The sequence below is a fragment of the Microcaecilia unicolor genome, chromosome 5 (genome assembly GCF_901765095.1).
Source record: "Microcaecilia unicolor chromosome 5, aMicUni1.1, whole genome shotgun sequence".
NCBI classification, from domain to species: Eukaryota; Metazoa; Chordata; class Amphibia; order Gymnophiona; family Siphonopidae; genus Microcaecilia; species Microcaecilia unicolor.
In genome coordinates, this window is record NC_044035.1 from 229,810,370 (window position 1) to 229,830,086 (window position 19,717).

The following is a 19,717-nucleotide window of genomic DNA, read 5'->3' on the forward strand; positions in this document are numbered from 1 at the left end:
AACAAAACCGAGAGTCCTGCATGAGTCGGGTGGGAAGACATGCATGCATGCACAGTCGGGCCTACCAAAGACTTTCTGAAGCTGAAGGAACGCTGGGCAGGGTCCGCACCAGGGCTCTGTCGGTGACTTCACCCACATGTGAGAATTATAGTCCTGCTTGTTCTCAGAGAAACTGTGTTACAGTTAGCATGTAGATTCTATGTAGGAATCTGTTCCAGTCCAGCTTGTTCTCTTTTCCTAACCGGAGATGTAGCAGTGTTTTAAAATATTTGCAGTAATGACTTTTCATAGGTAGTGCTGCCGTATTTGAATTCTTGGCATTGATGTGGTATGGTAAGTGTCTGAGTATCCATTTGCTGTTAGTTCACAGTTCACACGGTGTCTGGCGGTGGAGAGAGAAACAGACTATGCCAAGGGATGGAGGGAGAGTTCTAGGAGGTAGGAGGAAAAGTAAATGTACTAGGGACGGGGAAAGTGAGAGATGGGAGAAGAGGAGAGGGTGGGAGGAGGGAAAAGAAAAAGATAAGGAGAGGGAGATAAAATAGGGAGAGAAGGCAGAGGGAAAAGAGATGGAAAATAGCAAGTGGAGAGAGGGTGAGCAAGGGGAAGAAGAAGAGCTGAAAGGTAGGAAGGAGACAGTAGGAAGGAGAGAAGGGATGGGGTGGAAGAGAAAAGAGCAAGGAGGGAGTGGTGGAGGAGTATAGAAGAAATAGGTGACAGATGAGGGAATTCGAGAAGTGGGAAAGCGTGAGTAGAGAGGAGCTAAGGTATATGTGAGAGAGAAGAAGGTGAATCAGAGGAGCATGGAAGAATAAAATACAGAAAAATAAGTAAAAGAGATAATAAACAATTAAATTGAGGAAAAACATAAACAAAAGAAAGAACAATAGAATGGAAAAAGTTACAGAAAATGCTGAGAGAATAAAATGTGTAGGAATCAGAGAGGAGAGGAAATCTGGAAAAAAAAATAAACTTTAGGAGTCTTTTTTAGTATGCTGCGTTGTGCTAACATGCTCTTAATGCAAGAAAAATGGCCAACGAAGGGTACCCTAAAGTGTTCTGTGTTTGTTTTGCCATCTGCATACAAGCATGTGGTTTTACTTTTTTTGGGAGGGGGAGTATCAGGGGTGGAGAATGGGCATGGAAGTGTTATTCAGCTAGCATGCCATCACTGTTCATAATGCAGGAGCCCTTAGTGCCTCCTAAACAGAAGGTGGTAAGTGATCGCGCATTAATTTTCTTAAATGGCCACATGCTAATGCCAACATTAGTACACAGCCAGAAACTCAACAAATAAAAAAATGCCTATTGTATGGCCATGCTGGAAATGGGCTTAGTGCATGGGAAAGACTTGAATTAGGACATTAGCACAGCTTAGTAAAAGGGCCCCTTAATTAATAAGGAAAGGCTAGAGAGAAAAAAATAAATCTAAATAACATTTTTAAAAGAAACATAAGAAACACAAAGGTTTGAAAATATTTTATTGTCCCTCTGCTGCACCTACAATTGAGTGTGTGTGTGTGGAAAAGAGCGTATCTTTTGGTGGGGGTGAATAAAGTAAGCTAATCAATCAATTTCTTTTTAAAAAAAGGTGGTAAATAAATTCAAATAAAAAGAACAATAAAATAAGATACAATAAACGCCTGACAGAAGGCAGAGAAAGTTCACAATTCCCCTTTCCCTACCCCTTGTCCCCGCCCCCACCCCCACCCCAAATAACACAAATTACACCTATACAACTGCTGCTAGTTCATCTGCCCTGTGCTTTTATATCCTGACTCTCTTTGTGCAATATGGTTTGCCTCTTTTGGGATATGCAAAAGCGCAGCCTGTAATTACAGAATATAATTTTTTGTGTGTGTGGATACAACCTATAACCAGTGTGTGCTTTCGTTATTCATATATAATCAGACCCATAACATGTAGAGTTCACTGTAGGAAAATTCCTGTAAACTGATAAAACTTTGTTGGAGGACTTCCTGAAACCAATTAAGAAATCAGTGCAGTTGATCAATGTAGCATGTTGAAACCAAACAAGTACATCAAAAACTCAGCAGGTCAAAACGGGCTGTTTTAATAAGCTATTTAAATATTATCTGAGAGTCAATAATGAGCCTACATATTACTGGGTAGGTTGCTAAGCAACACTGTATTGCAAACTAGAATATTACTTAATAGCCCTTTGTCTGATTGGCTGGCCCTGCTTACACATTCTGTCCATTATTTCATAAGTGTGCAGCTGCCAAAAAGGCAAGGTGCTTAGAAACAAGCGCCACAACATTGTTTCCAAATCCTCTGTACTAGATCTTCCCAGCTTTGTAATCCATGAAAATATAAATTGTATATAAAAATGCAATCAGTGATAGTGAGATATAAGGCATACCTCCTCTACCCTAAACCTTGCTGAGAAGACAGTGGGTTATGTCTGCTTAGAAGTGGTATTGCCTATATAGAGATGTAAATGTCCCATATAATTTGAACTGAGGGAAAACATTTGGGGGTGGGGATAATAAATAATTGTATTTTGGTTATATATACATAGTAACATAGTAGATGATGGCAGAAAAAGACCTGCATGGACCATCCAGTCTGCCCAACAAGATAAACTCATGTGTATACCTTACCTTGATTTGTACCTGCCTTTTTCAGGGCACAGACCATACAAGTCTGCCCAGCAGTATTTCCCGCCTCCCATCACTGGCTCTGGCACAGACCGTATAAGTCTGCCCTCCACTATCCTCGCCTCCCAACCACCAACCTCTCATCCCTCACCTGCTCAGCCACCCAATTTTGGCTAAGCTTCTGAGGATCCATTCCTACTGCACAGGATTCCTTTATGCATATCCCACGCATGTTTGAATTCCGTTACCGTTTTCATCTCCACCACCTCCCACGGGAGGGCATTCCAAGCATCCACCACCCTCTCCGTGAAAAAATACTTCCTGACATCTTTTTTGAGTCTGCCCCCCTTCAATCTCATTTCATGTCCTCTCGTTCTACCACTTTCCCATCTCCAGAAAAGATTTGTTTGCGGATTAATACCTTTCAAGTATTTGAACGTCTGTATCATATCACTCCTGTTCCTCCTTTCCTCCAGGGTGTACATGTTCAGGTCAGCAAGTCTCTGCTCATACGTCTTGGAATGCAAATCCCATACCATATTCTCTCTCTCTCTCTCTCTCTCTTTCTCTGTATATATATATATATATATATATATATATATATATATATATATATATATATATATATATATATATATATATATATATATATATATATATATATATATATATATATATGTTTGTTGAAGTTAGGAGGAGTAATAATAATGAAAAGAAGTGTGACAATATATCTAACAATTAGGCGTCGCTGTCAGATTTCAAAGAATGCAGTTTACAGTTTACAGGGTGCCTGGTCCAGACTCTTCTGAGATTAGGAATCACCATATTTAGCATCCATTAAGAAAGCTGTACAATCCACCCCTCCGAAGCGATACCACCTTGTAAGTGGTGGAGGGGCTTCCGTGTTTCAATGACTCAGAGGGCTATGCTGTAGGGTTACCCATATCAGACAGGCCTCTGAGGAGAAACCAGACAAAGTGTGTCCCAACCTGGAGGATCCAAGATGGCGTTGAGGGAGGACGTACGCTAGTTGAGTTCCCGTTTTACACCAGAATGCCTGAAGAAGAGGGCGCGCTCCCCAGAGAATGGGGAAGAGAAAAGGCAAAGCCGTGGTGCTGTCCTCCTCGAACACAGCTGGGGTTCCCACCACTTCTCAGTCTATTTTGGAGAGATTCGGGGTCATAACGTCGGGGATATCGGTTCTTGCTTCGGGGAACAGCAAGGCTTTATTGCCGAATCTCAGTGGAGGGAGTGACTTTGAGTCCCCCTGTTGGCATGACCCCTCCAAGACCCGGAAATAGTAATGCTTCGCTATGGAGGTCAATAATGGAAACGCCCAAAGTGGGTTAGGATTTTCATGTGACCCGAGGAGGTCCTGGCGCAGCATCGACACGGATAATAAACCAACTGGGGGATTGGAGAGTGAGCTCTTCCCCCCCCCCCCCCCCCCCCCCCGAAGATATCTGGAGCGGTTTCTGTGGAGAAATTGGACTTGGTGAAGCCAATAATGTCATAATGGACGTATTATAGGAACTGCAGCAGAATGTGAATAATTCTGTTCTTCAGATGTTCAAAATTTTTCACTGTGTGAGTTAAAGAATTTATATTAATACTTATCTAACAAAGTGGAAGTCCAAGATATAAAATAGAGACTTTGATTACGGAAATGGCTTCTCTATGAAAATCAGATAATTTGGTAATGAAGAATAGTTATCTTTCTTGTAAAAATTGGAATCTCTGGAGAACCAAATAAGGGAAAATAACTTGAGAATGATAAATTTACCTATAATATCCTATATATCAGCTACTGAATTCTTGAAGAAATATTTCTCTGATACTTTGCTAATACCTTCTGATAGCCACCTTTTGGTGACTAAAATTATATTTCCTTTAAAATCTTCTTTTTCAGAGAAAAGAGATGTAAGTTTAACTGACATTTTGGAAAATTCAGAAGTTATAGATAGAGTTACTATTAGTGACTTTCATCTTTGATTTAGATAGGAACAATGTTTTTGAAATTGTAACATGGTTGATAGTTTTTTGGGTTCAAAGATGCATATATTTCCTGACACATCAAGGGAATCGCAGACTGGGAGGTGTGAGGTCTTGGCTTTTAAGCCAGGAATCATTGCCCTAGGTGGGACCTTCCTAGCACGATTCCCTTGTAAGTGTTTTATTTCCTTATTACTTATTTGAACCTAAGAAATTATAAGAGTTTGTGGAAACAGATGAAGAATCCTCTGCAGCAACTTCCTTCAGTTACCACTGTACCGGCTGCAATAACCGATTAACCTTCCTCCCTCAGAAAATGTGAAGTGTAAGATTAACCATTTTGAGTTTTTCTTATTTTCTTTAAGATTGTTTTCCTGATCTTGGATCTTCCAATTGTGGACAATTATGTAAAATATATATTGTTGAGAGAAAATGTTTTTCTTTTTATATTAATTTCTGTATTTCCTTACATTTATATGATAAATGTGAATGTAATTAAGTAAAACGATAAATAAATAAATAAATAAATAAATAAAAGAAAGCTGTACAATCCAATCTCTAGTTGTCACGGTTGAATTTACCACATCACTAAAAGCTAGCCCTGAAAATCTGACTAGCTGTGGGGCTCATTTTTGAAAAAGAAGTCCAAAAAATGTCATAAAGCAGCATTTGGATGAATTTCTTCTCCAAACATCCAAATCGATATTTTCAAAACCTATTTTGCAGATGTTTATCAATGCAATTCGTCTGCAGTGCATCCAAATCACAAGGGGGCATGACAGGGCATTTCCGGGGTGGGCTCGCTTAGGGCATTCCTAACACTTGGATGTTTTACAACCATAATGGAAAAAACGAATACGTTTTAGTCTAGACCTGTTTTTAGAATGAATAAGGCACAAAAGGTGCCCTAAATGACTAGATGACCACTAGGGGAGTCAGGGATGACCCCTTCTTACTTCCCCAGTGGTCACTGACCCCCTCCCAACCCCACACATGTGATTAAAAATATTACTTACCAGCTTCTATGACAGCTTCAGATGTTATAGACAGGTCTATTAGAGCAGCAAGCAGGTCCCTGGAGTAGTGTAGTGGTGAGTGGAGTGCATTATAGAGAGGAGAACCCAGGCCCATATCCCACTCTACCTGTTATACTTGTGATGAAAAGTGTGAGCCCTCCCAAACTCCCCCAAAACCTACTGTACCCATATATAGGTGACCACTTCACCCATAAGGGCCACTGTAGTAGTATACAGATGGGTACAATAAGCTTTTAGAGGGCTCAGCATACAGTATAGCAAAGATAATTACCTGTAGCATGTATTCTCTCCAAGGACAGCAGGCCACATATTCTCACATGTGGGTAACGTGGTCCACGTTGCCTGCTCCAGAGCTCAAAACAAGCTTTACAAAGCTTCAACTACATGTGCTGCGCTCCCACAGCACATCACAAGTGCCTTCCCACCCGCCGCGTGAGAGCGGGACCCGCAGTAGCATATTATAGCATACTACAAACTACAGGAGGAGGTGGGAGGGTATGTGAGAAAACATGGCCTCTTGTCCTCGAAGAATACCTGCTACAGGTAAGTAACTTCACTTTCTCCGAGGACAAACAGGCCAATAATTCTCACATGTGGGAATCCCTAGCAACTCACCGAAAACAACAACTAATGGTCAATAGAACCTCACAATGGAGAGACCAGAACACAGATTAACCTGAAAACTATACACAAACTGTATGAGAGTGCAGCCTGGAACAGAAGAAAATGGGCCTAGGAGGGTGGAGTTGGATTCTAGACCCCAAACAAATTCTGCAGAACTGTCTGTTCAAACTGACTGTAACAAGCGAAACAGTGAAGATGACTCAAGAATCAGTGGACGACGCTCCAGATGATTAATACTGCTTATTAAATGATGAACTAGACTCGACACAGCTGTGTTTCGGCCCACGAGGCCTGCATCAGGAGTCTTGTTCATCATTTAGTCAAAACACAGCTGTGTCAAGTCTTGTTCAACATTTAATACTCCTGATGCAGGCCTCATCAGCCAAACAAAGCTGTGTCGAGTCTTGTTCATCATTTAATAAACAGTTTTAATCATCTGGAGCGTCGTCCACTGATTCTTGAATCATCTTCGCTGTTTCACTATATACTGTATATTCTTGCGGAGATTTGTTTCTTCTGTGTTTACATCAAATCAACTGTAATACCAGGCATCCTGCTCAAGGCAGTAGTGAGATGTGAATGTGTGGACCGAAGATCACATTGCAGCCTTGCAAATTTCTGCAATGGAAGCTGACTTCATGAGCTATTTATGCAGCCATGGCTCTGACACTGTGAGCCTTGACATGCCTGGACATAAGTGAAGGAAATGCAATCTGCTAGCCAATTGGAAATGGTGCATTTCCTGATTGTGACCCCCATCCTGTTGGGGTAAAAAAAAAAAACCAAAAGCTGGGTGGACTGGTCGTTGGGTCTGTGAGCTCTAGTCCGCTCCAAATAAAGGGTCAATGCTCACTTGTAGTCCAAGGTATGCAATCAGCACTCGCCAGGATGGGCACGAGGTCTGGGAAAAAATGTTGGCAAGAGAGTTGACTGGTTCAGATGGAAATCCAACACAACCTTTGGCAGGAACTTAAGGTGCGTGTGGAGAACTACTCTTTTGTGATGAAACTTAGTATAAGATGCATCCAATACTAAGACCTGAAGCTCACTGATTCTGCAAGCTGAAGTAACAGCCACCAAACATATGACCTTTCAGGTCAACTACTTCAGACAACAGCAATCAATCAACTCGAAAAGAGCTATCATCAGCTGGATGAGAACGACGTTGAGGTCCCATGACACAGGTAGAGGTTTGACAGAGCGCTTTGTCAAAAGCAAACTTCTCATGAAGCGAACAACTACAGGCTGTACAGAGATGGGCTTACCGCCTACATGAAGATGATAAGCACTAGTTTCACTGAGGTGAACCCTCTTGAGGCCAAACTTGGAAAGGTGTAGAAGGTATTTAAGCAAGGTCTATGTAGGGCACGAAATGGGAACTAAGGCCTTGCCCTCACACCAGATGGCAAACCTCCTCCATTTGAAAGAGTAACATCTATTAGTGGAATCTTTCCTTGAAGCCTGCAAGACCCTGAAGACACCTTCTGGAAGATGAAAGGAAGTAAATTCTAAGATCTCAATATCCAGGCCGTGAAGGCCAGAGACTGGAGGATAGGATGCAGAAGAGATCCTTCATTCTGCATGATGAGGGTCGGAAAACACTCCAATCTCCACAGTTCTTCGAAAGATAACTCCAGAAGCAGAGGGAACTAGATCTGTAGTAGGGAGCGATCAGAATCATGGTCCCATGGTCTTGCTTGAATTTCAGCAAAGTCTTCCCCACAAGAGGTATGGGAGGATACACATACAGAAGACCCATCCGCTAATGCAGGAGGAAGGCACTTGATGCTAATCTGTCATGGGCCTGGAGCCTTGAACAGAACTGAGGGAATTTGTGATTGAACTGAGTAGCAAAGAGACTTACCGAGGGGGTGCCCCATACTCAGAAGATCTTGCAGGCAATACCCATGTTGAGTGACCACTCATTTGGTTGCATGACCCTGCTCAGTCTTTTGGTCAGGCTGTTGGATTTGCCCACCAGATAAGTGGCTATGAGGAGCATTACATGCCGGACTGTTCAATGCCACAACCGGATGGTCTCTTAACACAGAGGGCATGATCCTGTGCCCCCCTGCTTGTTGGTCTAGTACATCGCAACCTAATTGTCCATTTGAATGAGTACAATTTGGTTGAGCAGCCAATCTCTGAAAGCCTTTAGAGTATTTCAGATTGCCTGAAGTTCCAGAAGGTTGAAGTGGCTGGCCAAGCACCTTGAGTGTGAAGCCCGTCTAATGAGCTTCCTATCCCAGATGAGATGTATCTGTCATCAAGCTCAGCTTAAACATCATGAACTCATGGGCTAATGCATTCCAACTAAAACTCAATACAGAAAAAACACACTGTCTCATCATCTCATCCCAATACAATACATACAAACCCACAAACATTAACACCCCAGGATACACCCTCCCTATCTCAGACAGCCTGAAAATTCTTGGAGTAACAATCGACCGTAACCTCTCACCAGAGACCCAAGTGAAATCCACCATAAAGAAAATGTTTTTCTCAATGTGGAAACTCAAACGCGTGAAACTATTCTTCCCGAGGGAAATATATCGTAACCTGGTACAATCAATGGTACTAAGCCACGCAGACTACTGTAATGGAATCTATGCAGGATGCAAAGATCAAATCATAAAATAACTTCAGACCTCCCAAAATACAGCAGCCAGGCTTATATTTGGAAAAACACGTTTTGACAGCACCAAACCACTCCGAGAAAAACTGCATTGGCTACCAATCAAAGAACGTATCACTTTCAAAATCTGCACGACTGTTCATAAAATTATTTACGGCGAGGCACCTGGATACATGACAGACCTTATTGACCTGCCAACCAGAAACACCACAAAATCTGCACGATCATACCTAAACCTCCACTACCCAAGCAACAAAGGACTCAAATATAAATCCACCTATGCATTCAGCTTTTTCTACTTAAGCACACAACTATGGAACACACTGCCAAAAATAGTAAAAACTATGCCAGACCACCTTAATTTCCAGAAAGCACTAAAAACAGACCTATTCAAAAGAGCATACCCCACCGACCCAACATAAAAATACATGGACACCTGCGACACAATGCAACCAAAGAACGTAAAGGACATTACCTGACTCTTCCTCTCCCCCTCCCTCTCTAAGTTCCTCCCAATTGTACCTACCATACATGTACCTTATCTACTACAATATCACCTTGTATTCATTCATACCATGTATTTGTTCAGACCAGATTCAGCTAACGCCGTTAACGGTAATATGTAAGCCACATTGAGCCTACAAAAAGGTGGGAAAATGTGGGATACAAATGCAACAAATAAAATAAAAATAAAAAAAACATCACCTTCTGGGACTGATGAATTTGGAATGGTAGTACCAGAGTCAAATTGGATCAAAGAGTCCACCAAAGCAGAGGTAGAACCAGCTCTGGTGACACTCAAATTACATCTATGGCCTGACATCACTGAAAAGCTAGGGTCCACTGGGCAGTTCTCATGTGAAGACATGCCATAGGTGTCACATGGATGGTGGAGGCCATGTGACCCAACAACCACAGCATCTGCCGAGCTGTGACCTGCTGACTCAAACTTGAGTGGCAAGGGTGACAAACGTTTCTGCCCTTGGCAAAGGGAGAAAAGCTTGTGCCCACTGCGTATCTAGCAGGGCTCCAATGAACTCCAATTGCTGGACAGAGAGCATATGGGACTTGGGGTAGTATAAAATAAACCCTAGTAGCTCTAACATCCGAATAGTTCTCCGCATGGACTCCTAAGCACCGTCCCTCAACGTGCTCTTCACTAGCCAGTTGTCCAGATAGGGGAACACATGGACTCCCAATCTATGTAGCAATGCTGTGACTACTATGAGATACTTGGTGAAGACCCTGGGAGCAAACGCAAGGCCAACAGGCAACACATGGTACCGGAAGTGACATGTTCCCAGCCAAAATCGGAGATACTTCCTGTGAGCTGGAAGTATCGGGATGTGTGTGTAAGCATCCTTCAAGTCCAGAGAACATAGCCAATCGTTTTCCTGAATCATGGGGAGAAGGGACCCAGGAAAACCATCCTGAACTTTTCTTTGACCAAGAATTTGTTCAGAGCCCTTAGATCTAGGATAGGACGCATCCCCTCTATCTTCTTTCGCACAAGGAAGTACCTGGAATAGAATCCCTTCCCTCCTTCCCCACATGGGCCTTTAGAAGTATGGAAAGCTCCTCTGCAAGTACCTGCTTGTGCGGAAAGCTCAGTGGGTAATCTGGTTATCTCCATTACCAATGTAGGGTGTAACTGAGATGGACTATTTGAAGAACCCACTGGTCAGAGGTTTCAAGGGTCCGCCTTTCTTGGAAAAACCTCAGCCTCCCCCCGACCGGCAAGTTGTCCAGGATGGTCACTTAATGCGACTATGCTCTGCTGGAGCCAGTCAAAAGCTTGTCCCCTGCTTTGATTGGGGAGCTGTCTGGGCCTTAGACACACGCTATTGATGAGATTGAGTGTGCTGGGGTTGAGCTTGCTGAGGCCGGCGAGAAGAAGTGGCGTACCTACATCTCTCTTCGACTTCCTCATAAACCAGTTGCAGAAGGCGTCCAGTGGGAGAGAGTATCAATGGTATCAGTGTGCTTCTTAATGAGGTCAGTGACCTCCTCCACTTTTTCTCCAAAAAGATTATCCCCCCAACATGTAGCATCTGCCAATCTCTGCTAGATTGCCGGGTCCAAGTCAGAGATACGCAGCCATGAGTCAGTGCATCACTATATTCTGAGCAGAGATCCTGGATGCCATATTAAAAGTGCCATAGGTGCCCCTGGCTAAGAATGTACGACACACCTTCTGCTGCTTGACCAGCTGACGAAGTGATTCAGTCTGCTCTGGTGGGAGAGAATCTGCCAAATCAGACAGACATACTGTGCACCAAGGACAGCAAGTACAGGCTCATGTAGAGCTGGTACAATTGGATATGGGAGATGAGCATAGAGGCCCAATACATCTTCTGTCCAAAAGAATCTAGGGTTCTAGCTTCCCTGCCAAGGGGCACCGAAACATAGTTCCTAGAACTCCTGGCCCTTTTGAGTGCACATTCTAAAACAAGGGAATAATGAGGCAATTGGGGCCTATGAAATCCAGGGGAAGATTGAATTCATCTTGTTAGGGACTGAAGAGGGGACTCCCAGTTCTTTACTTGAATATTCTGTAAGATCTCATGAAGTGGGACCATCACAGCCTCTCTAGGAGGAGATTCATAGTCTAGGACCTCGAACATCTTAGCCCTGGGTTCGTCCTTCACTTCCAAAGGAATTGGAATGGCAGATGCCCTTGACAAAAGATTGGAAGGAAAGACTCTCAGATGGAGATTTTCTTCTTTCCTGTGGAGGAGAGGGATCAGATGGGATGCCATATGACTCCTCCTCCAAGAAGTACCTTGGGTCCTCATCCTATTCCCATAGGCACTTTCATTGGTGTCAGCCAGAACTCCTCATGGGAGGGCTGAGACCGAGCCCACCTCAACAAGGAGGAACTATGTCCTTGAGAGAGGCGTCAAAGTGTCGGTTTCAAGGTGTTGGTTTCAGCCTCAACTCCGGTGAAGCTTCCTTGACCGACGTCGAGGGGGTGCCGACATGGGTAGCAGTCAAATCTGAGGCAGAACATGGCACCAGCGTAGGAGACCTTACCGTAGGCTGATGGCCATGCAGGGCAGCAGCAAGAGTCATGGCAGGCGCAAGCACCCCAGATGCCAATGCACTCTATTTTAAGAACCCTGCAAAAGCTCAGAGAGGAAGACCCAGAGGCGCACATCAAAGGCCAACATCAGAAAAGGATGGGGTGTCGGTGTAGAGACAGGCTGCTGAACGCCGATGCTTCTTGGGTACCAGGGGATCCCTCAGTGCCCCGGAGCTCCCAGCACATGTGTAGAGGGTAACTGATACCAATGCTTCTTTTGATGCCAGGCATTGATGCTCCTCGATGCCAACAAGGACAATGTTGAATGCTCACGTCGCCTTGGGGTTGAGTCCGATGCTGATCAGTCCTGGGGGGCCTGCACAGTGGTTGGCACCAAGGCAGGTGGAGACCCATTTGATGCATGGACACTCCCAGTGTCTAAGGGCCTCGCATCCACACAGTCCAGAGCACCTGATACTGATGAAACTCCCAATGCCGATGCTGATCCCAACGTCAAGGCTTTGGGCCTGTCTCCAAAAATGTTCTCTAGCTAAGCCTCTCTGGCTAACTAGGTTCTTTTCTTCATACGAAGACAAAGAACACAGTTAAACAGGTTTTATTCAGTCACCAGTACTGAAGACACCAAGAATGGGTGTCTTTGCCAGAGATGGTCCTATTGCACTGGCTATAGTGCTTAAAGCTACTGGGAACGTTTGATGATAAGGAAGGATAAACAGCCGTGGCTAAATCAAAAGATTCAATGGTGCTGAAAAAAGAGGCAAAGCACCAGACAAAAATATAAAGGAATAACCCCGACCGGAGCTCAGGCCTAAGTGCAGCCTACCAAGCACAGGAAAAATAGAAGAAGGCAAAAAAGGGGCAAAAAATAACCTAAACTGTAAGGGTAAGGGAAAAAAAGGAGAGCCCCCCCCCCCAAAAGAAACAGGGCGAAAAGAAATAAAACAAAGCGGGAAGGCACAAAAAATATATGGCTGTGAAGTACAACCAAACTAACTGTGAGCAGTGGTTAGAAATTACGTTTTCTCTTCACCGCAGAAAAAATAGAACTGTGGGTCCTGTACTTTTGCGGCAGATGGGAAGGCACTCGCCACAGCGTGCACGCTTGAAGCTTTGTAAAGCTTGTTTCAAGCTGCGGACCGGGCAATGCAGAACGTGTTACCCACATATGAAAATTATTGGCCTGCATGTCCTCGGAGAAAAGGGGGTAATGGTGAGATGTAAACCTGGGAGCTTTTATATGAAGTCCACTGCAGTGCCCACTAGGATGCCTCAATGCTCTCCTGGGATGTCTGTGTAGCCTGTCTACTAAGAATACTGGCTCCTCCTACATTCCTATGGCTTGATTGTCTGATAACACACAGAAAAAATAAAAATAAAAGTCACAATTAATACCTTTTATTAAATTTAGATATTAGATATGTATCATATGTCAAAGAATAAAGTGGTTGCTCAAAGCATATACTAACCACAATTGCTCAACTGCAAAACACTATGCACAACTTTGTGCAAAAACACACTCAGAACCTTACTGTACCATAAATATTACACTGGGCAGAACCTAATACACCAATATACCACCCATATGGAAAATGCAGACCGTCAACAATATGAAACAAGGGATCATAATATCACAATTCTCATGTAGAGCCACAAAACATCCTAATTCATGTTTAATGTAGGGTAAAATGCCATACATAAGTAAATAAATATAAACTTTTAATGTTGAGCACCTGATTCTCAAAGTGGACATATTCCAAACACTATAATGAAAATAAAATGATCTTTTCTACCTTTGTTGTCTGGTGACTTTGTTTTTCTGATCATGCTGGCCCAGTATCCGATTCTGCTGCTATCTGTCCTCTTAACTCCGTTTCCAGGGCTTCCTTTCCATTTATTTCTTTACTTTCTGCCTTTCTTCTTCATTTCTTGTCCTACATCCGTAAGTAAAAGCTGGGTCCTCCGCAGACTTGACTGTTCAGTGGATCCAGCTTCTGCCTATTTTCTTCATCCATGTGCAGTTTTTCTCTCTTCCTTTTCTCTCATCTCATCTCCTTCCTCACTCTTTCCTCCCCTCCATCCATGCCCAGCATTTCTTCTCTCTCCCTTCCCTCTCCTCCATCAATGTCCAGCAACTCTCCTCTCCCCTGCCCCCTCCAGCCATCCACACCCACCCAGCCATTCTCTTCGCTCCCCTGCCTCCCTCCAGCCATCCATAACCACCCATTGATTCTCTCCTCTCCCCTGCCCCCCCTCCAGCCATCCACACCCACCCACCCATTGATTCTCTCCTCTCCTCTTTGTTCCCGGGCATATTTTCTAACAGGAGCTGCTCATCCAATCAGAGAGCTCTATTTGAATGCAGATTAACTTACAGACACTCTAATGGGAATTTTTAGTCAAAAACACTAGCTAAACCCTTCGTTTTTGGATCAAATTTCACATTTATGATCAGAGCCATACCCTAACATTAAGGCTGTAAACATTTCCAACAATTTTAACCCATAAATATGCAAATGAGAACCGCCCAAAAACGGACTAATTTGCATATGGCTTGAGCAAATTTGAGTACATAGAATACCAATCCCACTTACTAGCACCTAAATTCTGCAATTAGATTTAATGCAAATACTTTTAAAACTTATTTTTAGCACTTTTAAAATTTCAGGGGTCAGTGCAAGTCTCTTTGGTATGAAGTGCTCATGTGCAGGAATTCAGCCTGGTTAAATATCTCCGTGGCAACCCAGGACACGTCCAGCCAACCCCCCCTGCTCTGCTCTCCCAGGACGTAATCAAATTACAACTGGTTACAAAAGGCTAGAGATGGCTTTCACTGCAGCCTGCTGCTATTTAAACCCTCCAGAGCAGCAGGACTGGCTGGAGAACTACTACTACTACTATTTAGCATTTCTATAGAAACAGCTGATCCATCCTGCTGTGGCTGGGGAGGCATAGCCTCCCCAAGCCTCTTATACCGGGCGCCTATGCCTGCTTTCATACACGCAGCTTTATCTGCATATATGAAAGCCATCTGTGGCATGCTCAGAACAGCCACACTTAGCAATGGGCTGCTTTGCGCATGCTCAGCTGGCTGACTAGCTTCCCCCATATTACATGCAAATTAGCCTGTTTGGAAAAGCAACGAGCAGCTCATTTGAATGTGAATCTCTTTGGGAATCCCTCTGTATCTCCAAATCGGTAACTTTTACTGATTTGGAAATACAGGCGAATTCTTAATGGGGATCTTTGTGTATCTGGGCCACAATTTGCCCATCCATGCCATCTATTTTTTCAGAGAAAGAGATAGTAGCTGGTATGGATGGGTTAACTGAATAGTCCATGCTACTGACCCCAGGGATAAGTAGTGGCTTTCCCCATACCTGTCTGAATAGCATATTATAGACTTTTCCTCTAGGAACTTATCCAAACCTTTTTTAAACCCAGATACGCTAACTGCTTTTACCACATCCTCAGGAATGAGTTCTAGAGCTTAACTATTCATTGAGTGAAAAAAATGTCTATTTGTTTTAATATTCCTATTCGTGCTTGACTTGTTGTGTGTCTGTGTATCTATCTCTACTTTTTATAAGTAAACAGTTAAAAAAAAAAGTATTACCATGTAACTTCATGGATAGTCTCACAGTCTTGTACTTTTTGAAAGAGCAACCAAACAATTCATGTTTATCCATTCTACTCCACCCAGGATTTTGTAGACCTCTATCATATCCCTCACTCAATTGTCTCTTCTGCAAGCTGAAGAACCCTAACCTCTTAAGCCTTTCCTCATATGCGAGGAGTTCCGTCCCCTTAATCATTTTGGCTGCCCTTCTTTGAACTTTTTCTAATTCTGCTATGTATTTTGAATGGCAACCAGACTGGGACACAATACTCACGGTGAGGTAGCACAATGAAGAGATACAGAAGCATTATAATATTTTTTTCCTAAATCCCTTTCCTAAATATTCCTAGCATTCGTTTTGCTTTTTTGGCTAAGTATTTGGGCATAAAGCTAAATTCATCATTGTCAATGCATTTGCAACTTAATATGCTATTATAAAGGTATTTTTTAAGCTTAAAAGTGATTTGTCGCTTATGTGACTTTCTTACTGAGGATAATTTTCATTCAGTTGTCCTGAATACAGTTATGCTTTGCTTTGATTACTGTAACAATTTATCTAGGATTGCCAAATTATTCTTTTCGTACTTTTGAAACAGCACAAAATGCTGCTGCATTTTTAATTAAGACTATTTATGTCTAGATCCTATATCACCTACCCTTCATTGACTATGCCAATAAACCAGAAGCCAATTTGAGATAATGACATTAATTCACAGGGCTTTGAATAATGATGGCCCAATGCATGTAGCTTCTGCTTTGACAATTTACCACCAGAGTTCTGCAATCTACTGACAAGGCATTTTTGTTTATATTCCTCCTTCAGGTTCAGTTAGATGACTATCATTTATCAATATTTTGCAGGATTGATTCTGTAACATGCTGTACCCTTAGCTTTCGCATTCTGTTCCACAGACAGATTTTTAGGAAAGCAACTTAAATCTTATTTATTTTATAAAACATTTGGTCATGGACTGATTTATATTATAGTCTTGACTGATAATTAGCACAATTTAATATGCCTATTACTTCAGATTATGCTGGTATTATATTAAGTTATGTATATTGATGTATTATTATTTTCTGTCTATGTTTTATGACTAATATTTAAATGATTTTATGTATGTTTAGTTGTGAATTGCCTAGAGTTTTAGACTGTATGGTATATAAATAAATGTTTTAAATAAATAACTCAAATCCACCTATCACCCCCTTGCATTCACATATAAACAGACTGGCACACCCAGACTCCATTTATAGAAATCTACTCATTCAAACACCACACAGCCACTCACTATCCATGCAGTCTTACATACAGATACACTCATTAAATCCACTCAGTCACAAACACTGTTGCACTTACTCTCATCAGACCCCTGATGTACTCATACAGCCTTACAAGTTGGGGCTGGAAGGGGAACAGAGGGGCCTGCGTTTCCTCTCACCTCTTCCCTTTTCCTCATGGATAATCAATTTCCTCTCTACCTTCATCCCCCTCACTCTGCCATCATAGGCTTACCTTTTCCAAACTTAACTACTCATCGATCCTACTGGATAGGTGCTGTCCTCCTGCACACTGAACCCTTCTCCCTCACCCATTACCAGATTTTTTCATTCTTCTCTACACATTACCCCTCATTCTTATCTCTCCAGGTTCATTCCTAACCCCCAGACTTAATCTCTTCAAATGCATCCTCTCTCTCTTTCTAACTACCAAAGCAGGCTGTTCTCTTCTTTCTTAACACATCTTTATCCCAGACACATTCACTCTCTACGCCTCCTGGATCACCTTCCTAAGACTTAACTATTCATCACTTCCCAAGTTCATCCCCTGTCTCTCCATCACTGTTTCCTCTCCCCAGTCTCAACCATTCATCCACTCTCTTAGCTCCCCATGCTCAATCTTCCTACTGCTAAACACCTTTCTCCTGCCATCCAGCATCTTCCCTTTTTCCTCCATGTCCAGCATCTCCCCTCTGCCTCTTTATTACCCCTCCGTGGTCCAGCATATTTTCCCTCATCCTCTACTCCCCATGGTCCAGCATTTTCTCTCCTGCTGAAGTCATATCTAGCCAGATCCATGGCAGTGGCAACAGTAACCAAAGCAGAAGAGGATGACACAATGACCAAATCCACCAGGGATATGTAGTTCAAAGCGGATTTATTAAAGCACTAGAACGAGAGGACCCAACATGGGCCATGTTTTGGCGAATGCAGCAGCATGCCTCAGGGATCACTATACACAACTTAAGACACTGAGAGAACTAAGAGCAATGTCTTGGACGGTGACACAGCGTGGAAAATTCACAGGTCTGCATGCTGACCTATGAATTGTCCATGGTGGGTCACTGTCACAGTCCACACTGCAGCGCTGTGGAGGCTGCTGCCTTTATTGGCTTTGTCTTCTGCACCAGATATTGCTCTTAGTTGCCTGCTTTGTTTCTGTGTTTGGATTTCCGTAGAGGTTGTCTTCCTGCTTCTGCTGTGGACATTCAATGGCAGCAGTAAAACAGACGCTTAAGCACCAGCTACTCAGCCTCTGCTGCAGGCCTTGCAGGATAAAGCCAAGACAGTATTTTTTTTTTTTTTTTTTGGGGGGGGGGGGGGGGGGGGGGGGGGGGGGGGGGAGATGAGCTTAAAGAAAAAGTTGGACAAGACAGCTTATTTTGACATTCCTGCAGAAAATATTGCTATTGCTCCTGCAGCTGAAGCTTCATACTGGCCCAGCCTTTACAGCTGAAGGTGCTTTTCATGCTGCTTACAATGGACACCAAAATAACTAGTTCTAGCCCTGCTTATTATCATTGTGGATCCTCTGTGTATATCCTACAGCTTTTTGCATTGTGATATCATTTTTCTACCACCTCCTCTGGAAGGCCATTGTAAGCATCCACCACTCTCTTCCGTGAAAAAAAAAATATTTTCTAAGAATAATCCTTTGGCGCTTCATAGAATGGAAGAAAGGCAGAAAGTAAGGGGTTATTACACAGCCACTACTTCCTCAACATACAGACAGACAGACAGACAGACAGACAGACAGACATGTGAGCACAAACACCAATACAGGTTTAACAGTAATACTATAGTCAACATTTGCATCCAACAAAACTGAAGGCCCAAAGTTTTGTACCTGCTAGGTATGATTAACCAAATACATAGCTAACAATATTTTTAACTTCAATAAAGAGCTTCTCCAATTTAATTCTATACCATACAGTCTCTTTAACAACACAGTGTTTTATACGAATCAATCAGTACCATTGATACCCCTTTACCCACCTATCCCCCGCTTCTAAGAAAAGATTCACTCCATGACCATCTGCCAACCAGGGTTGCCAGGTGGGAAAACATTTTCCAGCTCAACCTGCGATGAAGAGTAGCGCACACGTAGCTCAAACTTCCGAATGTGCTATCTGAAGAGCTGGGAGAGGAAGCACTCGTGCAAGCACACTAGCTACCTCCATACTCTGCCATGGTCCATGTGCTCACTCTCGTTTCACTGCTGCACTGGCTGTGGCTGCCAAGGAGTTTGAAGAAAACAGGAGATGGGATGATGTCAAAAAGTTGAAGTCACTTAGGTTAGTCTATATTTCCTCTTCCCCATCATCTAGTACACTCAAAACAAATCAAGCAAACCTATGAGCTGCTACATCCTCGTTGTTGTTCTTTTTGGTAGCATTTTTATTTAATCTCACTTATATTTTCAAGTATGCTGGCTTGTGCAGCATACGGATGTACACAGAGGAAGTGCTGGTTTAATCGGTTAGAGTACTAATTTGTTCTACATTTTAAATCATGTCATTTGGAGGGGCTGGCTAAAGGGCCTCCCTGTATTCATGCAGAGGTGTTTTCACCTAGTAAAGGGCCACCAAAACAGACATCATGTTATGAGAATCAGGTACTTAACAATCAGACTTACTATTTATATATACAATTTAGAAACACATTAATTAGGTTGAAACTGGGAGCATTTAACATCTTTTTTTCCTGTGCCTACATCAAAAGAAAAAGATGGCATGTGGGAACTTGCTCCTTTTTGTATTGTGGAATGCAGTGGTATATTATAAAAATGCACTTGCTTTTTTTTTTATTACTTCCATTTCACAGATATGTATTGAATAATGAGGCAGGGGCTTCCTTCATGTAGAA